We start from the raw sequence: 23,762 nt of genomic DNA, 5'->3' as shown, positions 1-23,762 counted from the left end.
AAAAGAAAGCAAAAATAAGCATCATCAGGAATGGCTTTGTACAGCTTGAGGCACAAATGAAATGGTCAGGCTGATAAAATTCCACCTGCAGTCCCAGGGAACAGAAGAAATAATAATAATAATAATAACAATAACAATAACAATAATAATAATAATAATAATAATAATAATAATAATTATTATTATTATTATTATTATTATTATTATTATTATTATTATTATTATTATTACTACTAGTTGTAACAGAGACATGGATCTGGCCTCAGCCAAAGGCAGGAGTTTGGGCACATCCACTGATCCCTTCTGACACTTTGGGGGCATTGCCTGAGATGAAACCAAAAAACTAGGAAAACCTCGGTTATTCCCTGGATTTTCTCTATTTTCAGTTTGGAATTGTTCTCATCACAAGCCTCAGCTGTGAAACCACAGGGACATTTTCCTCTGTGCTTCACCTCCTCCATGCCTTCATTCCTCACATTTTTCATTAGATATTAATCCCAATTCTTCCCTGCTTTCAGTTTTTCCTTCCTCTCCCAGATTGTAATTTAAAATGTGTCCAAACTAAACCTGACAGTGCTGCTGGTTTGGGAACCCTCACCCATCACTCATCTGATGCTGAAAATTCCTCCACTTCCAGCCTCCATCCCTCCTTTTTCCCTCCTCCCCATCCCTGCCAAAATGTGTTTAAAATAAATGTGTGTTTATTATTTTTGCTTCACCAGTGGGAGGTTAATCTGACCTAGCAGACTTCAGCAAATATTGCTCTAAAAGCCTGAGGCTTCGTCTGGAAAAGTCAGACAGAGCCAAACAACATCCCTGGTGCTTGGGAAGAGCCCAGCAAACCTGATCCTCTCCCAGAAAAAAAATTACATTGAAGAGCCTGGCACACATCCCCAATTAAATTGCATTTTTCTGCCATCCCTGCCACTTGAATGCTGAATTTGAGGTTCCAGACACATTCTCTTGGCAATAATCTGGGGAAGAAGTAATTGCAAGCATGATTTTTGGGATATGCAGAAAAGCCAGGAATTATTTCTGCACAGCACCATAAAATTCAAATGGTTAAAATTAGTAATATTATTAATATGTATTAATACATATTAATAATGTATTAATATATACTGTGGTGTTAATATTGTTTCTATGAAAATATTATTTCTAAATAATTTAATATTAATACTACAGTAATATAATTTATACACAGCACCATAGAACTGAAATGCAAAAGGTGAAATTTATTGACTCTCATTAAAACCCCCTTTTAAATTACATATAACTGAAGCTCAATACATTATAATGTCTGTGTGGGCTTAATGTTAAAAAGATTGTCCAGATGTTTTAAAATGTGAGCGGGAATATAAAACCACTGCCTTTTACAGATTCATAAATCCAACTTTTTGTTTTTCAACAGAGCTGCTTTGCTTTGGTTAGAAACTCCTACTCTTGGTTTTAGTCACAGCAATTCCCAGAATCCTAAAAACCTTTAAGTGCTGCTTCATTTACAAAACCTTCTGGGTTTGAACCCAACAACCCAACATCCAATCCATTATTTATTTTTTCCTAATGGGCTTCCCAGACATTCCCCTGCTCATTGTCAGGGATTCACCTTTGAAAAATGCATTTTCATCTTCCAGCAAGGCTCCTTCCAGCCAGCCAAATTCCTGCTCTGTCTGAGCATCTTTCTCCACACCTACACGGTCAAATGCTTCCTCTCTGAAAAGTGATTTTTATCCTTTGCCACTCTCTCAGAGCTTCACAAATTGTTATTTGTGGTTTTTTGGTCTCTTCTCTACTCCAAGGGATGTGCTCAGTCCCTGCTGCATTTGCTTTTTTTCAGGCCTATTTTAATTTCACATCATTTCTGTTTCTCCCAGTTGAAGTAGCTCTTTGTAATGCACCCTCCACAATATTTTTGGGAGTGCAGGATGTTTTTTTCTTGAGATCCCATTCCCCAGGCAAAGGCTTTTCCTGCTTATTTAAAATCTTGACCCACCCACGGTTGGCCAAGGGAAGCCAGGTGAGGAATTTTCCCTCACGTACAGAGCCCTCAAAAACTCCTGGTATCACAAAGAATTATGAAATAGAAATCAGTCTGGCCATTCAACTATTAGGATATTTGGGAGATAATAATATTTCGTAAAAACTCAAATTCCTGACTATGATTTACTACATTTGCTGCAACCAAACAACTCCAGCATTTTTAAGGAAAAAACCAAATGTACAACAGTATTTGCTAAACAATCCCTTTAGATTCGTGCACATCTCAAAAACTAAGAAACTGCAGATGCAGAAATTAAGTATTTTTGAAACTCTGAGTAAATCTTCCTTGAGCCAGAAGGATGCTGCTGCACCAACCCCACACGTCACCATAAACCAGGATCCTGGAAGCCAAATGCAAAGAGGGAACGTCCATTGCAGGGGCAAAAGTCCCGAAAACATGAATACAGGAAAATCCCAGCTAAAATCTGACCAACCCAAAACTCACTTTGAAGCACCATTTGCAAGTTCTTCCTCTTTTCTGCCCTCTCAGCCAATCTAGTTGCAGGTTTCCTAACCTCTTAGAGACTGAAAATTTAGATATATATGAGCGCATGCTATTTGTTTTCCACAGGATTCTCTCACCAAATGTACATTTTATTTGCTTTAATTATTTATTATTGTGTTCATTCTCTGCTTTTACTCAGAGGGATCACATCACACGCTGTTTACCCCAAACCAGAAAGAATAATTCCCCGTGGGATTTTCTGTGCAATCCATGCTGTGATATGACTGATCCACGCTGCAAAATTGTGTTTTAAAACAGGGCCAGGAGGGCACAGAATGGGAATTTTCCCCGAAAGTGGTCGACGTGCAGCAAAGTTCTCAAGAACTGAAAACCAGCCAGCCTCATTAGTGGCATGCTAATATTACATATTTCCATTTTTAGCTCTCTCTGAAAAGCAGAGGAGGCCAACCCCTGGTGTGCTCCGAGTGCTTCCCAAAGCCACCCAGCCCCTGCTGCAGGCCGAGGACTGACCCTGCTCCTTTCCTGTGCCTTTCCAAAGCATTTTCAGCCACTTCTCTGAATTCATGACGTGCCACCCGTGTAGGAAGAGGCTTCTCAGCCCTCTCAGAGAGCTGGGTGTTAAATTGTCACCTTCATTGTTCTGCCTGCAGTGGCTGGGGCAGATGCAGGAGCACACAAACACACAAAATCACTTTTTTTTTCCTGTATTACCTGCTCTTTCCAGCCTGATTTTCCTTTGGATACAGACTGGGCTGCTATAATGACCAATTTTTCACAATCTGGTTTGGGTTGGAAGTGACCTTTAAAGGTCACAACCCATCTGCAATGAGCAGGGGCATCTTCAACAAAGTTTTTATAGCTTATAAATGTGTGCTTAATCCTCTTTCATCCCCGATTTCTGGTAGAATAACTTTTAATTATACAGTTCTTGAGGTTTACAACCAATTATTCTATCCTTTATAGTCAACCCCAAGCACTTGTCTGCTAAACCAGGATCGATTCCCTTGGAGGCAAAGAAAGCCTCAAGAAACCATCATGGAAACCTTCCAACAACAACCTGTTTTTTCTGCAATTAAGTTTTAATTACAGAATTAATTTAATTTTAATACGTTTTTCCTCACAACTATCTAAAAAACAGCTTTATTGCCCACACTGATGCTCACGGGGCTGAAGGGGCATTTTGGTTTTAAAGTGATTAACAGGGATGATTTGTTTTTATTCCTGCCCGGGACACGGCATTAATGACCCTTTTCCTTCCTGGATGTTCTCCTCTCTGCTCCCCGTGCCCGGGGCAGTTTGGGGATGGAAGATGGGATGGGAATTCTCTGGAGAAGAGCCACGCCACCTTCCCAGCATTGGGGCAAGCTCCGGGAAGCGCGGCCCCTTCCCGCTGGCACGGCGCTGGTCCCAGGCGTTTCCTGAGGGGCATTTCAGACCCGTGCCAAAGCTTCCAGGGAAACCATCCTGCCAAAATGTCACGGGTTTGACAGCGGCACAATGCTAGTGCTCCTATGAAAATGTAACCTTCTCCATTGAATGCTGTGAAGTGGAATTGAGAGCAGTGTAAAGCAGGCCCAAGCTTAATAACAGGGGAAAAAAACTTTATTAAGCTACTACTACAAAAGGAAAAAAAGAAAGGAAAAAGAAAAAAAAAAAAAGCACACGAAGATCAAAATGAAAATAGATGGACAGTGAGTTCTCCTAGGAATTTTGCTTTTAACCCCTCTGTATTCTCAGAGGTGTGTCCACCTTCAATTAGTCTATATCCAAATTGACCTCTTCCTTCTGGAAAAATTCTTTTCCCGTGTCAAACCATGACACAAACACCTCGGGGATTCTCACGGGAGAAAGCGCTGAGGGTTGTGCAGGGCTTGTTCCTGAGGGCTGCCGTGGCACTGACCCTCAGCAGGGCACCGGAGCGGGATGTGGCAGCGCTGCGGATCCAAGTTAAAACTTCCATGGGAGGGAACTGAATGGGAATGAGCAGGGAGAGCGAGGAGGGTCACACACACGGCAGCAGCTCCAGAGCTCCTGGGCAGCTCACACTCAGCAATAGCTGCATGCAGGGAATGGCTCTGCCTGCTCCAGGAGAGGAGAACACGCTGCAGGCATGGCACAGATCCATGGGAATGGGAAGAATGGAGAAGAACGGGGAATGGAAGAAAACCCACCCAAAAAGGAGCCCACATCTCTGCTGAGTGGGAGACCAGAGCAGGCAAACTTCAGCACACAGCTGGACTGAGATGCTGGACACATCCAGAGGAGGGGACGAGGATGGAGAGGGGCTGGAGCACAAACCCTGTGAGGAAGCCCTGAGGGAGCTGGGGGTGCTCAGCCTGGAGAAAAGGAGACTCAGGGGTGACCCCAGCGCTCCCCACAGCTCCTGGAAGGTGCCCGTGCCCAGCTGGGGCTGGGCTCTGTCTGCAGGCAGCACTGACAGAACAGAGCACACAGCCTCGAGCTGTGCCAAGGGAAATACAGGCTGGAGAGCAGGAAAAAGTTCTTTACAGAAAGGTGATAAAGTTCTGCAGTGGCTGCCCGGGGAGGTGGGGGAGTCCCCATCCCTGGGTGTGTTTAAAAAGCCTGGATGTGGCACTGGGTGCCAGGGGCTGGCTGAGGTGCTGGGGCTGGGTTGGACTCGATGGGCTTGGAGGTCTCTTCCAACCCAGGGATCCTGTGAATTCTGTGAACTGACCCTGTGTGGACACAGGGCCAGGGCAGCGCTTGAGCAGCTTTCCCAAGCAGGAAAAGCCACAGGAAAGGAGGTGAAGCAGTTTAATGAAGGTCTGTAACTGGAGAATTCTTCCCCTTCACCAGGCAGGAGCAAGTGAGGTCACTCATCCTGTTCTCCTGAGCCTTAAAACCTCAGAGATCCCACCATGCTGAAATGATGGATGAAGAAACCTCTGGGGACTCGCTATGCATTTACAGGCTCTCGGAGCTCCAGGTTCTCCTAAAAGCCAGTTTTTCATAAACCAGAGTCCACCCCACCTCACCTAATTCACTGAACAGAATTCATTTCCTCCACAGGCTGTGCCTGTGGAGAAGGGATGATCCCCAGGTCCCAGATGTGCCATCCTGGCACCTGTTCCACTGGGTAATTCCTTAGATAATTCCATGTTGGTTTTCTTAGTTTTTAAGAGATGGCATAAATGAGAGATGCTTTAAAAGATTTTATTCCATTATCAGTCTTGAGGAATAGTGAGACACAATAGATGCAAAACTCTTAGTGTTTATATAAAAACATCTAAAACTGTATAAACTTTCTGTTAAATTAAAAAAATTCTTTATGAATCCATTTCCTACAATTCCCAAGGAACTGTTTGCAAAACAATCTCCATGACCCACTGGTGCTCCTCAACAAGGGAATTTCACCAGTTTTCCATTTCACCATTTTTTTAAGGAAAAAGCAAGCACGGATTTATGAGGACAGCACCCAGATTTCTGAAGGTACCTCAGATCTTCAGTAAGAAACAAACCAAAACAAGCAACCAGCTGAGGTCCAGCAAAGCCAAGACTGGTGAGAAATGTTCTCAGCATGTCCTTACTGCAAATGAGGAGCCATGAAAAGAATAGCTGACTTACCCAGGAAATCAATGCCCAGCTCTCCCACATCCCACCCTAAGAGAGGGGTGGGATGTTCCTCCAAAGCCCACCAGCCCGAGCAGGTGAACTTCTCCCAGGCTTTGCTTTGCTTTTGGGGCCAGCCTGGGTGAGCACGGAGCTGCTGCAGAGGTCCCTCCTGCTGGCTCGTGGCCACAAACCACGCAGGGTCACTTCCCTCCTGCTCAGCCACTTCCTGGAGAGCAGCTCCAGATGTTCTTCCGGACCTTTCTCACTTTCATGTCTTAGCACGAAATGGAGACTCTCGGCCCAGCACTAACGGCGCCCTGTGAGCAAAACTCCTCACCCCCTACAACACCCCCACCATAAAAACACAGATTTGGGGTTGAAGGGACCTCACAGATCATCTCATTGCTACCCCTCCACCACACCTGAGGTCACCTGGCCTCAAGAGAAGGAACAAGCGACAGGGGAGGGTTTGCAGCAGCAAAATTCCTTCTGAGCAGAGGAACAAAACTCCTTTGGGACAAAGGAGGAACAAAAATTCCTCTAGGACAGCACCACCCTGCACTGGAGCTGAGCTGCCCACAAGCTGTGAGGGCATCCCAGCTCCTCCCATGGAATTCCTGAGGGCAAGGACCAACCCCAGCTTTTCCCCAGAAGAACTGAAACAATGGCACTTCTCACACTCAACCTGCCCTCACAATAAATATCACACACCTGCTGCCACTTAGGGCCCTTCCAAGGGCCCTAAAAAGGTTCTGAGTACGTGGCCAACATCTGCTGTGAGAAGGGCAGAGCCCCTGAACCCCCCCAGATCTGGCAGTCATGTGCTTCCTGTGGTGGCTTTGCACTTTGGTAAGACTTTTTTGATGGTTCACCTTTTTCTTTTTAAGTGTGGTGAGAAGATATTGTTAAAGTTCACTCTGAAAGGATCACAATTTAAATCGAGGCCCAAACAAAACTTCATTAGTTCTGTTCATTCTGTTAAGAGCAAACCACAAAACAGCAAAAAATATCCTCTAACTAAGAAACATTCCTGCTATATTCGAGTTGAAATTCCATAATAAACTTGGGATTTACTACTGACATCAAGAGAAATTAGATCCTCAAAACCCCTCTCTGTGGTCTCTGCTCTTCTTTCCTAAAGTTAAAATTCTGCTCTAGTGCTGGTAGCCCCCATCTGTATTTGATCACAAAAGTGCTCAAGATCTCGTCTTCGTTTTGCCTACTCTGAATTCTTACTTACATTGTCACCTTCAAAAAGAGGAGCTAAGCCCTAAATACCACCTGGAAAGATGACAAAGAAATGATGTGGTTCAGATCTCCTCCTAAATTGATTTTCTCTGAATCCAACTGCAACAAAGATTGGGGGGGAAAAAACCACTTTTAATTTCTCGCAGCTGAAGGCTCTTTTCTGCCCAAAAATCAAACACAAGGAAACTGGAAGAAAACACTTGAAACAGAAGAAGGCAATCCCTGAGAGCCAAACGAAGCCTTTTAGAAAGTTGTCTCAGTAAACAACTTGAGCTCTGCCAAAAGCCAGGATCCTTGTGCCTCCCTTCGGGATGCTAAGGACACTTTTCCCAAGGTTTTCTAAGGATTCTCCTGCAGAATATGAACAGCCAGCTGCTGCAGTTAAAGCTTTATCTAACAGCTGCTTTCTGCCTCAACCAGAGAACACCCTGTTACTTGTCTGGTATCAGTTTTATTTTATCTCTGAGACAATCCCGTGTTTGAGCAGAGCAGCTCTGCCACCAGCGGCAGAAAGGAACCTGTAAATCCAGTCCTGTCCTCCAGCACCACCCCCTAACAAACCTCAGTGCTTCCAGACACCCTACATATCATTTTCAACCACCCAAGGTCGTACCAATCGTTTTCAGCTGTGCATTTTCACTGGCCAATTTAGCTGTGAATGCTCTGCTACAATTCAGAGTTTGCTGCCATGAGACTCCTGCCAACCACGAGCTGTAGCCCAGCATCACCCTGGCAAGCAACCCAAATATTTACCCTCCATTCATTCAATATCTTGGACAAACACACCCACTGTTTTTAAGTAAGTGCCTAAACAGGAGTAAATTTTACATGTTTGCACCTTAGGATTGTTTCAACAGTGGTTCAAAGGTGGTGGGACTTGTGGGTGGCTTCAGAGTGCAATGATGAGCAGTGGGACCTTTCCTTTCCCTTCCCTTCCCTTTCCTTTCCTTTCCTTTCCTTTCCTTTCCTTTCCTTTCCTTTCCTTTCCTTTCCTTTCCTTTCCTTTCCTTTCCTTTCCTTTCCTTTCCTTTCCTTTCCTTTCCTTTCCTTTCCTTTCCTTTCCTTTCCTTTCCTTTCCTTTCCTTTCCTTTCCTCTCCTTTTTCCTCTCCTTTTTCCTCTCCTTTTCCTCTCCTTTTCCTCTCCTCTCCCCTCCCTGTTATGAATTTGAAGGTTTGTCCTGCAGCTTGCACACTCCTCCTGTCACTGCAGGTTTGCTCCCAGAATGCCCAAATTTGCCTTTCCACCCATCACAGACTCTGCCACACTTCACACCTGGCACAGATCTCACCCCAACAGCAATTCCAGCCTGGCACCAACAACTTTCCTGCCCTAGAAAGCCTCACAGCTCTTCCAGGTGAACAATCCCAATAAACTCTTCTATACACTTCTGCTAGGGCTGAATCATCTCATTTTTGTTTACAATTCACTCATTTCTCTCTTTTTGGGAAACATTTGCTTGTGCCATTTCTGCAGTGGATGCCTGGTAACTCCAGGTGGTCTTTAAATCCAGATTCATCATCCTGTGAGTCTTATACCATGCAGAAAAACTGGAAAAAAACCCACTTTGAACATATAGTCTGTATTTTAGAATTCAAAGTCAAAAATTATGAGAGGAATTTGAACTCCATCAGCACTCCCAGCCCTGTCTGTGTATTATGAAAACTGACAGTAGCTCAATTTCTTGCTTTGGCCAAGAGCAGTTTCATAAAAGTTTACAGGCAGTTAATTTTTCAGTCCAGCTATGATTTTATTCCAGCTCTCCAGAAGCCCAGAGCAGCAGAAATATCCCAGCTGCAGCTCTGCCTCCCTCTCCCATGAGCAGCTGTGGATGCAGGAGCCTTTCCCTGCTGCTGGAGAGATCTTTGGGCTTTGCTCTGCCTGGAGCTCAGCTGCACAGGCACGGGGCAGGTAAGAGGAATTATTTCTGCTGCCCCAGCTCCAGTTTATCCCCACCCAGCTGATGCCAGGAGAGGCTGCCTGGAACAGAGGCTGGGCAGTGTTAAAGAATAAAGCAGGGATTTATTAAAAAGCCTCAATGGATCCACCTTGGGCAGTGCAAGAGCCTGGCTATGATGATGCCTCAAGTTTGGCTTTTATATTTTCACATTCTGAGCTGCTCTAGTGTGTGAGTCTGGGCTTCATCAGGGGCTCAACATCATCTGAACTTCACACCAGGGGATGCTGAGCTCTGTGCACAGAGCAGAGACAAAACAATTCCTGCTCCAGCTGGGCACCAAGGACAAATGATCCAAACCTCAGCCCAGGAGCACAAACAGCGTGGGCTGGAGAGAGAAAAACAAGCAGGGTGGGACTGATGGGCTGGAGCTGGAATGGGACAATGAACTCCAAGGTGCCAATGGAGCAGAACTGATCCCAGGGAGAGCCCCGGGAGCGCTCGTGCATTTTGGGACCATTTTGGGTCATTTGGGTGCAGCCCTGGCTGGGCTCTGGTGCTGTCCAAGGTGGATCCATGGAGGAGATGCTTTGGAGAAATCCCTGCTTTATTCTGGGACTCTGCCCAGCCTCTGCTCCAGGGCAGCCCCCACAAGGCATCAGCAGCACCCTAAGGATGGTGGGCATTGCCAACGGGGCTTTGCAACAGCAAAGTTGGGACTTGTTTGTTCCATTGTGGCTAAAACCTTGCAATGTTTTATTCAGATATTAAACCACAGCCCTCTGGACACAAAATTTCACCTGTTGAGTTCAATAAACACCTCTGGGTGCCACCAAGCTGCTCCTGCTGGTTTTCAAGTCCAATTTTTATCCCTCTAGGTCCAGAGGCAATCATGTGAGTACCACACTGCAGCACTTCTGGAAGCACCAAGCACGAGAATTATGCCCTGACCTTAAAAGCTCAGAAAAAACAGGACTGAAGCCATCACTCCTAATTAATTAAAGGAGCTGCTGCTATGGAAAGTGGCTTTAAGAGCTTACTACAGCTCTTAACTACCTTTCCTGTAAAGAGCTTAGTACAGTAAATGTGAGTAAGCAAATATTAAAAATAGTTGAGCCGGGCCACTCTTGCTCAATGGCTTTTAGCACTGACTCAGACAGGGGTGACTCATCCCAAGGCTCATCCCAAATCCCTCCTATCCTATCTGCTGCCCCACTCTGGCTCCAGCAGCTCCTGCTCCACAGCCTGGACACCACTGGCCACTCTGAGGAGCTCCAGGCCAGAGGGGGCATGGAAACACCTCGAAAAATTCATCAGGATTTGCTACTTCTTCTTTCAGCCTTCAAGGATCGCTTGGAAAAACATCATTCGTGGGCTTATGCTACTGAAATCCAGTATTTAAAAGGAATTGAAATGAGGGGTTGTCATGCTTAAATCACCCTCCAAAAGTTTAACAGGCAATTTCCAAATATTTAGCTTCAGAAAATAATTCCTTACCCTCTCCACCTTAACTGCAGCCATGCTGAGCTACTGAGTTGCCCTCCAAAACACTGAATTACTGAGTTGTCCCCCAAGATCATCCCCAGAAATGCCAAAGCTGTCATCACAGACCTTCTGAGTCCTGGATCTCTGCCCTCTGTTGCTTGAACCCCACAAAAATCAGAAAAACCCCTCTTTGCCTTATTTACAGGAACTGGTGGTCACATACAGGGAATTTCCACAGAGTTAAGTTGGTAATTTTTATACTTTGACTGTACATTTACCATGAAAACAGAGAACAGAAAAGCCTTTTAAAAAATCTTCATGACAGACACAAAGTTTAATCAAGATGAATTAAGATAATCAGATATCAGTGATATACAGACACTAAATGTGGCAATATGTGATCCTGTATATTTTATGTACACAAGTAGGTCTCCAGCACTATTTAAAAATTGCATAAACCAAAGTCTTTGCCAGAATTGCAGTGATACTGAGCCAATCATTAAATTTAATAAATAAATTAAATTGTCATGCCTTAAAAGAGATCATAAAGAGATGGCAAAGTGAAGAGTGTTAGCAAACCATAGAGTTAATGTTGCAATCATGCAATTAATCCTTACATAAATCCTTCAGAAGTTATGCCAAGTTTTTATTGCTTCTTCCCCTCCCTCTGCCAAAACAACAAGTTTGTTTTGGGGTTCAGTGGCTTTTTTCGGACCTCAAGGGAAAAAAAATACAAGAGGAAAAATCCTGAAACTTTTAGGAAAAATCCTTAATATTTCCTGGAAGTTGCTGAGTGTTACACTTGCACTACTCTATTAGGTACCTATGAATTAATTATTAATTTTTTCTCTCCCTTGGGCTGTGCCAGCCATTTCTGCTCTTCTTTTTTCCAGAAAAAGCACAACATCACTAATTTGGGTGAAGTTCTCACCTTAACTCAGAAAAAAAAGAGGACAGATAAATGTTAAGCCCAGATTAACTCACTTATAAATTATTAAAACCCATTTGCCTGTGTCCAAACTAGCAAAACCCAGCAACAAAGTCCCAGCTCAAACTGTCAAGTCACAAAAACAGGAACTGGGGTTTTGTGTTTCCCCTTTTGAACCTGATACCAGAACTAACAACACATTTTTGTGCTTCAGACAGCACGAGACACAAAATTTTCTGAATTTTTTTTTTCTTTTTTTTTGGAGTGGAGGGTAAATTTAGAATTCATTATTTGCTGCAAAAACTTGGGTTTAATTTTAACTGAGCTGTGAGTGTAGCTTCACACCCCCTCTGGATTTCTTTTCATATTCCTACAAATGAGAAAAGATAGGAGTGTGCACTGGAAAAGAAGAGTTCCAAGGGAAATTTGTGAACCCCAGAGCCAGGAAATTTGGAAAGACAGAGGGAAAAACCAAAAAAAAAAAAAAAAAAAAGAGGAGAGAGACAAGTCTGAAGAACTTTAAATGATAAACCACTTCTCTCCCCATTTTTTATCCACTGTGATGAAACTGGCTGGTTTACAGTCACAGTTCCAAAGCCTGGATTTCCAACCCAAAATCCATGGAAAAAAGAACTTTTGTGAAGGATCTGGACATTTCCTGCTTGGCCCCAAAGCTGCAAATACAGTGCAGCTATTCTGGCAATAAATATTTAACTGCAGTGGGCAGCACTTCCTGCAAATTCCACTGTGGGAAGCAAATCCCCCTGTAAAGCACATGGAATCCTGGAGTAAATGTAAAAAATAAATAATATAATAATTATAATAATAAAAATCCTGGAGAAATCAAAGCAGAAGGTGCCCTGTGTGTGCACAAAACTGAGGACGCCACAGCCCGAGCTTTCAGCTCTAAATTCTCCAGAAAGAACTTCCTTTTTTTTCTGGCCTCAAAAACAACTCAGAAATTCAACTGCAAGTTGTCGTGCAGGAATCTGAACAACAAAACCTCCAATTTCATCTTGTTGTTGGTTCCTCCCTTACAAAAACGAGCAACCCCACATCAGGCATTTCCATAATTTACAGAAATCTCTGGATTTTGGGGAGGTTCAGAAGCCACTGCCCTGTCACTGTAATTACCAGAGCGTTGTTATCCTGTGAAAACTGACTCAAAATGCATCAGCACATTAAAGAAAATAAATCAAAATGCTTGAACAGCTTCAGAATTCAAAGACCTGAGAGAATATTTTAGTACACATTAAATAAATATTAGGGACATGGCACATAGCTCTGTGTTGAAAAGTTAATCACAGACTTAACAAGACAAAAACTAAGACAAAACTCGCAGAAATCAATTTTAGGATAAAATACCTGTAATTCCTGTAGTAACTTGGAATGTATCAACCCCCCAGCACTTTTCTTAAGCAATCTGAGAAATACCATATGCACCTCCCAAAGGCAAATAACTAATTTTCAAGTCAAAATATTGCCCTGGGTGTCACAACCTGGACATCTGGCCACAGCCAAGCTGCATTTCTGCCTTGGTATTTATGTCACAAAGTCAACTGCTTCGTTTCTCAGGTGGCAATGCACATAAATTAAAGTTAACCAGCAATAAAAACCAAATAAAAAACCAACGTTTATTTATGCATGCGACTTTTGTGCATACACAGTGGTTATCTTCACATAAAAGATTATTTGCAATTAAAAACTGCCTGCTGCATCTCTCCACACAACTCCAGACACATCCTTCCATGTAAATAGAAAAAAAAAGGAGTAGTTTTCCTCATTCTTACAGGGAAATAAACTCAACAAATCCATCAGTGCACAGTCTATTTTTGTCCCCCTTCAATGCCCACTGTACAATTAATAGCTGACATTTTAGTGAAAGGAGACATGCAGAAAACATTCTCATGGGCAAATTCACCTGAATTTAAAGAAAAAATCCCATAATCACAAAATCACCATGAGGAGAATTTGATTCCCAAGAGAGAAAAATTAGCATGGCACTAATTCCCCATCAGAGCAAGGAAAACTAATTCCATTTAGAACATGTTCTCTGTACATTTTTATTTAGATTATATTAAAAGCCTTGATTTATTAAGTGTTAAACACTCCAGAAATACCATCCAACTCCTTATTTTTGCCTCGAGAAATCCAGAGTTAATGGATTGTGACCAAAAGTCACTGAAATCAGGGCAAAGGACTTCATTTAAGGCTGCTCTAAACTCTGTTTTCTGCCAGTTCTCATCACATGCTTGGCCTGGGTTCATGGAATGGTTTGGATTGGGAAGGACCCATCTCATTCCATGGGCAGGGGCACTTTCCCCAAATGAAAAATGAAATGAAAAATGTCTTTGATAAAAGCTCTGGAAAAGGCACCCTGCCATTTCAGCTGGGAACGATGGGAGTCTAATTGAGAATTACAGAAGCCAAAGCCACGGTTTTAAAATCTTGTAAATTCTTTGCTGTTTACTGTAACATGAGAGCAAACAGATGGGGCAAGGGAAAAATTCCAGATATTCCAGGAACAGCCATTCCTTGCTGGTTATCAATAGGACTGAAGCACACACTTTTGATCTGGCAATAAATCCAATTTTAAGTTAAAAATGGATGTCTGAGGTGTTAATTGTATTAAAAATTATTTCTTACTAAAGTGCTACATGAAAGGTTTTCCAGTTCCTTAATGAGAGGACTGGTGTATATAGTATTTATTTTCTTAAGCATAAGATGACATTTTGTCTTAGTAAAAGCACAACCTGATCAAATCACCATTTTTCTCATCCTAAAGCCAGGGCCTTTGGCTTAGAACAAGACCAAGCTACAAAATGAAAGAGGAAAGAACACAATTATTGCATAATTATTTGTTCTGACCCCCCCCATTACTCATGCTCACAGATAAAAACCCTCCCTGGTTTATATTTTTAGGTCCCAGCTCCAGGAAACAATCAGGATCATATGCAAATCAAAGCAGGAAAACAAACCTGAGCTGGAAACAGAAATTACGTGAGGCTCAGCACAAGAACTCCAACCACAGCCAGCTCCACAACACATTTCTGAGTCACCAGTTGTGCTGAAGAGCACCCAAAAAAGAACTTTTCCCTCCTATCCCCATTTTCTGGTTCACCCCTGACTCTGGCTGAGGCTGAGACCGATGGGGGGGAAAGGGAATTACTCAGTTTTGTCCTATTTTATAATGGGATGATCATAGAGCAGAGTCCAGGCCTAAAACCCATCCTTAAGAGTCTGATTCTAAACTAAAGCCTAAAAAATTAAGCTCTATTAACACAGAGATATAATATATATATATTATATAATATATAAAGCTTATAAATATATAATAAATATTATAGTATATAAATATTACATAATAGAAATATTATATACTATATAAAGCTGCTCCTTAAGCCTTTAGTTGAGGCTTAACAAATTAAACATTTCTGTTTCAAGCTGTGCCCTCCCAATGAGTACAGACATGTAGAAAAGTTTTATAGGACCACAAGTGTGTATCTGTTCAGAAGATAGGGATCATTATGTCAGTTTTCCCTGCTAATTAACCACTCCCAACTTTCCCTGCCTCTGGAACTGAACAACACTAGGCTTTAATAAATAAATATGCTGAAACAGCCTGGGAAAGCTGCTCATCTCCACTGATTGTGAAAACTTCTAAACCATACTGAAGAGTGATTTATGTTTTTTTTAATTAAAGGATAATTTGGTGATTAGAACATCCTCTAAAAATTGCTGTGGCTGTGAGCAGATGTACAACGAGCCTGGTGAAGGTGTCACTGCTTTACTGGTGGTTACCAACGTTTATTATTGGTTAAAAAAAGGAATTTTTTTTAGGGGTGGGATTCTGAGTGTCATGTGCCCTTCTGCCAGCTGGCTGCCCTCAGTGCAGAGCTACTGCAGATTAAAGAGCTCCCAAAAGCTCAGCTGAAACAGGCAGTAAATCTTTTCCCTGGAAAACATTGTGGTTTTAACAAAAAACCCTCTGCAATATCAGCAAAAATACCAGGAAGAGTGGTTTGCATCTCAGCTGTATTTCCAAGGGTGAACTCGGCACAAAGCTTGGAGAAATCCATTTTTTTAATGTAATAATTTCAGTGATAGGCACTGTGTGTGCAAAGCTGAGCTTTTGCAGAACCCAGGGGCCAAAAGAGAGCAGCAGAGTAGGCACACAAACAAGCACAGCAATTTCACTGCTAATTAAACTTCATCAGGCGGTTCAGTACCAAGGACTCGGCAGCCTGAACAAGTCCTGAGGAATTTGTTCATCAAAGCATGACACAAAATCAAGGAGGGCTCGTGTCAAGAGTGAAGGTGAGGCAGGATGCAGATTTATAGGCTGGCAGGTCCTGCCTTGGTCACATAAAATTAATATTTACATAAAATGAATATCACATAAAACAGAAAATTATTGTAAATTAATATAAAATCAAAATATAAAATTAAAAATCACATAAAATTAATATACAGAGTTGGTAGCTCTGTAGGAAGGGGAAATGAGGCACAGACGCAGCAGCAGGCCCAGGCTGTGGTGCAGGTGTGGAGAAAACAATTCTGAGAACAATTCTGTGCCTGATGGAGCTGAACTGCTCCACCACAATTCAGCTTGCTGTTCCTCACACAGGATTTCCCAAGTTCCCACAGAGCTGAGGAGAAACCTCCTGAAACCCAAGGATGCCCCACAGCAGCTCTGCTGCCTCCACACACACCATGAGCCAAGGAAAAAGTCTGGGTTCTTCTCACTTAATTCAACTTCATTCAAACCCCTACGAACACGGAGTGATTAAACCTGGAGGTGCTGATGATGCCTTGTGGGGGCTGCCCTGGAGCAGAGGCTGGGCAGAGTCCCAGAATAAAGCAGGGATTTATTTCTCCAAAGCATCTCCTCCATGGATCCACCTTGGGCAGCACCAGAGCCCAGCCAGGGCTGCACCCAAATGACCCAAAATGGTCCCAAAATGCACGAGCGCTCCCGGGGCTCTCCCTGGGATCAGTTCTGCTCCATTGGCACCTTGGAGTTCATTGTCCCATTCCAGCTCCAGCCCATCAGTCCCACCCTGCTTGTTTTTCTCTCTCCAGCCCACGCTGTTTGTGCTCCTGGGCTGAGGTTTGGATCATTTGTCCTTGGTGCCCAGCTGGAGCAGGAATTGTTTTGTCTCCCTGCTCTGTGCACAGAGCTCAGCATCCCCTGGTGTGAAGCTCAGAATTACACACTAAAGCAGCTCAGGATGTGAAAATATAAAAGCCAAGCCTGAAGCATCAGCACCACACTCTTTAATTTCAAGACAAACACGCAGTCAATCCCCGCCAAGGATGAAGAGTTAATCACAAAGCCCAGCTAATCTCATCAGCACCTCAGCTCTGAGGTGTTTAAGGCTGTGCTGGCACGGGGTGAGCAGGATTTAAAAGGTGCCTTCTTGTTAAGCCAAGCCTGTTTGCTGATGTATCTTCCTTATTTATCTGGAGCCTGGCTGAGTTGTCAGTCACATGTCCAGGAAGCTGAAAGCACTGTAAAACCCACTGGGTTGTTGGGTTTTTTTTTTTAGCTTGGCAGAAGATAGCTGTTCTTTGGTAAAAATGCAGCTCTAAGCCATCCCTATTTGTCCTTTCACTCAACATCCAAATCAAACCCAGGCTCTCCTCTCTCAACCAAGCCCAAAACTACAAGGAAGTTGTTCAAGGCCATGAATTCCTCCTAAAACAATTCTTGGTGTAGAACAAGGCAAGGTGATTTTTTTCCACTTGGTAAAACAAAGGTTTCCAGGGGAGAAATCCAACTACAAAGCTTTGCCAGCAATTTGTATCTCCATGGGATGCATCCATCAGGGTTTGTTATGTATCACCAATAAACAACCGAGATGTTCCCCTCAGGAGAGTGAGCACAAGTTTCCTTGGCAATGAATTGCTATGATCCTACCAAAAATCAGGGATCACGCAGGTCCCCTGTCTCTGAGCAGAGTCTGGATGAGCTCTTGACTATTCTTTGTCTTTAGGGCCTGGAGTTATTAAGAGACTTCTACAAATCAATACCTAAGTCAAATAAAAGACATTAAAGCCCTGAGATTTCTAATAGAAAAGTTGCAAGGTTATAACTCCATTTCAGAAGCACCTGGTGCCCATTATTACAACCTGCAGAGCCCAAACAGACTTTTCCACCAGGAACACTGGAAGGCAGCAAATGCTAAATCTGGGAATTGCAGCTGTTATCATTACCAAAGTCAAATGCACCTTTCTCTTCCTTCAGCATTAAGGACAAGAAAGAAGGGTAGAAGAAAAAAAAAAAGTAATTTAATATAAATGCAATACACATCAAGAGCAGGAAGGAGCAAAGAGGCAAACTGTGAATTGGTAATTTATTTTTTTTCAGAGGGAGGGTAATTGCTGTAGCACAGAGTGACAGAGGGTGCCAACACAAAGGTGTGATACACACAGCTCAGGCTCCCTGACCTCTGGTCCTTTATGAACTTTTAAACTCTCTGGTGCCTGTTTTGCTGTACTTTGAGGAAAAGTGAAATTCAGAAGTGTCCAGGAAGCGAAAGGTTATTTCTTGTGCATCCTCAGTAAACATGAAACGCCGAGTGCACAAGAAAACACCACACCAAGTGACCTGCAAATGCCACCTTGCAGCTGAATTTTGGATTTTGAATTCAAAACTTCAGCACTGAGGGCGGCCACCCCTTTTTTCCATGCAGGAGACCATCAGCTTGAGATAAGAGGTGAGAGTTTGAGATCCTGGAGACAAAAAAAGTCATCCCATGCAAAATAGATTTAAATACAAAAGACTGAGCCTAATGCAGTAATGAAGGTGGTACCTTTAATACTTTTTCCCCCCTTAAATATATGATGCTTTACAACTAATTCATCTTCATGAAAAGATAAAAGCTAAACACGACAAACCACACGAATATTAAAAACTGCTTTGCATTTGTTATCATACTTCAGTAAAATCCAGAGGAGAGCAGAGCCAGGTATTTATGGATGGCAAGCACCAGGAAGTCATTTAGACTGTCCAAGTGCCAAGGTTTTTAAGGTTTGTTTTGTTTATTGTATCTCTCCGTGCTGCTGGTGGCTCAAAATGAACATAAAAGTCGCCTCTGCCAAACTGATTTCCTGAAAATCTGAGTCCATACACAAACAAAATGTGTTCCCTCTCCTGTCCCAGTCATGGAATGAGCACTGCCTGCTCCATTTTCCTTATCTAAAAAAAAGTGGAAGGTTTAGATCCCTCCTTTTCCTGACAAACAAGGTGTCAAGGGTTTTTCCTAGATTTCCTAAGTTGAACAACAATTTTTTCCTGTTCCGAATGATATCGGTCAATAATAGCTCAGTGCCAGCTTCCAGCCAGGAGAATGAAGTGGTCTCAAAGATCTGAAGTGAAAGACTAATAATCCAATTTTGAGAGAATATGCACCACATTAAAGGGTTATTATTATTAAGAGTATCACTAACACAATTTAATATTTCAATATCCTGCTAAACTCCAGCTGGGCCCCCTGATGAGCAAGACAAATTCCACTCAGTTTTGGAATAGCTGGAAGAGACAGGAAACACTCAAGGAACAATCTAAACAGCACTTGGAGTCCAAGACTGCTAAAAGTTTGAACTATATTCATATTCTGGGGCTTTAACACGCCAAAGCCCCTCTCAGATCCATTCTATAAACAAGGGAGGAATGTGCAAATTTCCTTTAGGAGTTTTCTCCTGGAAGGAGGAAGAGCAGTTGTCAGATTTTGTATTTAAAGAGAATTATGCCTTTGGGAACTGAGGCCAAATTCCTGACTCACAGTAAACCCCGCACGCTTCAAAATTCGGAGAATACTGTATTAAACACTGAATTAATTCCCATTATTAGCAGAGCTTCCCTTATGCAGCAGGCCTGCTTCAAAGGAGTAGCAGTAAAATCTATCATAAAGCAAAGCTGCCAAATAAATGGATTTATGACAGATGAGTTTCCCAAAGCAAATCCCCTTGTAAGGGTTCCTTCTTGCTATTTCCAGAAAACTGTTGGCAACCAGATCCAAACAGGACCAACAGCAACACCAAACCATTTTAATTCAACAATTTTCCTACTCTCTGCTTATTTCCACCTTACTCTGCAGCTTGCTTCCTCCTCATATAAAAACTCTTTTTTCTTTCTTCCCCCAGGCTTTCACCACTGCCTTTCTCCACAGTTCAAGATAATGCACAAATCCTCTGCTTTTCCCTCCACTTCCACCTCTTTTCCTTTATTTCCTAAATTACCTTTTACATCTCAGAGGGGGGAGAAGGAAATCTAAAATAAATTAAACAGAATAATTTCATGTGCCAGCAGTTTCAGTGCCTAATCATAATCACACCCCATGCAGAGAACCATGTTAATATCACCGTTATCAATCCTCCCACACTGTGTAAAAGGCATTATTGATATGCAGAGTAACTGCTGCAGACTTTACTTTTTCCATGTCGATCGAGGCTGCCCTCCCAGTTTCCTGTAGCTCAATTTTTCTGTCAGTTATGCAACTTATGTTACATTTATATAACCAGTTCAAGGGGAAAAGAAAAAAAAAAAAACAGCCAATAATTACTCCAGCCAGCAAAACTGTTTGCAGTTTTATAAAGACCTTCAGCATGAAGAAAATGGTCAGGGCATGTTCCTTAAAAATCCACCTGTCTGCAACAGGCTAGGACATTAAAACCACTAAATTATACTTCCTCCTCTCCACTTGCAGTCAAGAGAAACTTGCAGCCATTTTGCTCAAGAGAACCCTCAGCAACTTCTCGCAGTAGTTTTCAGCACTGTTTTGGTTTTTTGGAAGGATCTATGTGAAACAAATCCTGGATAGGAGCCCCAGAGTGCTGCTAAAGAAATCAAGTGAGAGAGCAGCCCCCTTTCATCTGTCACTTCAATTCCTGCACAGAAGCTGCAGCAAGAGATGCAAGTGGCAATTGAGCTGCCAAAACCCCAAAATGCTGATTTTTTTTAAAGCTCCACTTTCCTTTTTGATGAGGTTCAAGCATTTCTGTCCCACCCTGCCAGCAAAACCGAGCTGCATCAACCATGAAAAGCTTTATTGCAGGCAGGCTCTCAGCATTAACTGCCTGAATTATGTGCTTGAACTGTAAAAGCCATTTTCTATCAATTTAGCAAGTGTTTGCCATCACCAATACCTGAAATCTAATTGCACTTTAAGTGCTTCAAAGATCTAAAGCAACTCTTGAGTGTGTTTACAGGAATAATGCCTGAATTGCAAACTGTTAGCCAGGCTGAAAAAGAACAACGTGAATATTGCCAGTTTTTCACCCAGAAGAAAACACTTTTATCATTTTTAATTGCTGTTGGACACCAGACAAACCAGGAACCGAGCCCCATCTCGGTGTTCCCTCCACAATCTGGCTTCTCAAGTTCCTTCCTGGGTCAGAAATTCTCACAACAACCCTTTTCACACCTCGATAAAAGCAGTCCTAAGGGTTTGCTTTTATGTGTGAAAGCTTTGGCCTCCCCAAACAATGCAAACACCTTCCCCTTTATGGAACAGAGCAGCTCCTTCTGCTGCAATTCCCACCCAACACAAGGATTATCCATCCACCTGCTGGATTTTGAAGGTCCCTTCCTCATTTTGAGCCTCTTCCACAAGCCAGGTCAGGCATCAGAAGGTGCCAAGCAAAGTTCAGTTGAAGAAAAAGGGGTTTCACCTCCAAATCCAGGGAGCAGGGGGAGTTACGTGGTGGGAAAGAGGTGAAGCCAGCAGGATGCTACCTGTGAAAACAGATTTATCCCCTCCACACAAAAAAAGATAATTCATTTCTCTGAGTTCTGTCTTTATTTTTAAGACTAAACCACTTCAGAAGTGTCTGTCTAAACTTCTTGAATTTATACCACTTAAAAGAAACCTGCCTTAATTCCAGCCCTGAAGAGGTAAGGCAAAAGAATTAAACTAACTTGAAACTGCAGATTCTGTTTGACCAAGGGAAATAGGAGTTTAAAAGGAATATCGATTTTTACCCCCTGAGTGACTCTTCAGGTGCATTTCAGCTTTTTGCTTTGCAGTGATACAGGTTTGCTTTCCAAAGTTTTTGCATTAAATATTCCTGATTTTTTTTGTAACTAAAATCACTGAATAGACAATTTGAACATACCAAAACAACTCAACATTTACAGAAGCTGCCTCTCAAAAAAAAAAAGGCCACTTTGCAATTAATTCTGAATAACTGTGCAGGAGTTCACACACTTAAAAATCACTCCTGTTTTGTGCTTATCTTCGGTTGTTTTGTGTTTATATTCTAGAATATGTTCTATTATATTCTAAGTTTAAATCCACTCTCCGTGGCTTTTTACAAGCTTTTCACATCACCTTCCCCAGAGTCCAGAGACACGCTGTGCCACCAGGCTTTGGGACAGCTTGCAGATACTGTGACACTTGGATCAGTAACATATTTAACAACTGAATCAGCAAAAATGTGCTGACAAAAAAGTATTTGTAGCATCTGCCTGCGATGACAAACTTTAACATCTCAAGCCTGACGGGTTTTGTAGGCTCAGCCAGAGCAGCACAGCCTGAGCTGGCCCCACATTTCAAAGCACCTGCCTTGGTATCACCTAACACAGACCCAGATCAAGGTGCAACTTCCTGTGTGCTTTAAAAACAAGTGCCAGGAGGAAATGCCTCCCAGTCCCCTTATAAGGGCAAAACTGAACTTCATAACGAGCTGCAGCACCCGAATAAAGCAGCACCAAAGTACATCCACTCCGCTCGGAAATAAAACTGCAAAGTTGGGTTCTTTGGAGTTTAGTTTAAACACTGACATGAGACTGAGTTATTTCCATCTGCCTCCCCCAATAAATGAATCACCAAAAAAAAAAAAATCCGAAGTTTTCTTGCATTTAGCATTCAACACATGCCTGAAATTATGACTTCCCACTGCTTATCCCTTGGAACAGACACTGCATCCTCCTAAGCACAGGGAGAGTGTCTGTTTAGACAGGGCTGGATCCATCCTCTCCTGCCGCACTGAGCCACTGCCGAGTTGCCTTTCTACTCTCAATCTACATTATTAGCCCTTAATATGCTTCAGATTTGTCCTGGCTTTCTTCATACATGGATTTTAAAAATCCCAATTCAACACCGTTAGAGAACCATAGATTGGTTTGGGCTGGAAGACAAATTAAAGACAGCTTTAGTTCCAGCTCCCAGCCATTATCCAACACAGCAATTACTTTGTCAAACGCACACAGAGCAGAATTATGGTTTAGGCTTCTGGAGAAGGTGCACAGTCGGCACACCTTTCCAGGCTCCCTGCTCCATATCCCTGCGTGTCCTTTGGGGTGATGGATACCCAGCCACGGCTTGCACCTACCTCCCCTAGGAGAGGGAAGGGGCAGAGGAGGGTGGAAGACGTCCCGAAGCATCCCTGCGCACAGAGGAACAGCTGCCAGACCGACAGCCGGACACCACCAGCTGTCCCGCTTCGGCAGCGGAAGGCAGCGGCATGTCCCCGGCACAGGGAGCCCACGGCGGTCCGCGCTCACCCGGGGCTCCGGAGACTCCCAACTCCTCCAAACCCACGGCGGCCACAACCGGAGCTGCCTCACTGCTGCTCCTCCTGCCACCGAACGTGGCTCGGACAGCGCTGCCCGCACAGCCCCGCACCCCCGGCTAAGGGGCACCAGAGCACCGGGGCACCGCTCTGGGACAGGGGGACCCAGCGGCTCCGAACCCATTGGGACAGAGGGACCCAGCGGTTCGGAACCCACTGGGACAGGGGGACCCAGCGGTTCCGAACCCACTGGGACAGAGGGACCCAGCGGTTCCGAACCCACTGGGACAGAGGGACCCAGCGGCTCCGAACCCATTGGGACAGGGGGACCCAGCGGCTCCGAACCCATTGGGACAGGGGAACCCAGCGGTTCCGAACCCATTGGGACAGGGGAACCCAGCGGTTCCGAACCCATTGGGACAGAGGGACCCAGCGGTTCCGAGCCCATTGGGAGAGGGACCCAGCGGTTCCGAACCCATTGGGACAGTGACCCAGCGGTTCCGAGCCCATTGGGACAGAGGGACCCAGCGGTTCCGAGCCCATTGGGACAGTGACCCAGCGGTTCCGAACCTATTGGGACAGAGGGACCCAGCGGTTCCGAACCCACTGG

At 43.6% G+C, this 23,762-nt stretch overlaps 1 protein-coding gene across 4 annotated transcripts in view; it reads right to left on the bottom strand.

Annotated features, from left to right (window-relative positions):
* JAK1 (Janus kinase 1) overlaps window positions 1–23,762 on the bottom strand; it is a 59,013-nt gene that overhangs the window by 34,770 nt on the left and 481 nt on the right. The window contains exon 1 of one of the 4 annotated variants that reach the window (XM_085586116.1): window positions 6,092–6,113. The exons of the other annotated variants lie outside the window; for them this stretch is intronic. The gene's annotated coding sequence lies outside the window, so the exon portion shown is untranslated. Of the gene's footprint in view, window positions 1–6,091; window positions 6,114–23,762 lie in introns of those variants that run through there. 4 annotated transcript variants of the gene reach the window in all.

This window comes from Lonchura striata, chromosome 8 (assembly GCF_050655825.1).
Source record: "Lonchura striata isolate lonStrDom1 chromosome 8, ASM5065582v1, whole genome shotgun sequence".
NCBI lineage: Eukaryota > Metazoa > Chordata > Aves > Passeriformes > Estrildidae > Lonchura > Lonchura striata.
The sequence above is the reverse complement of the archived record's forward strand: the minus strand, read 5'-3'. Positions and strand labels throughout refer to the sequence as shown.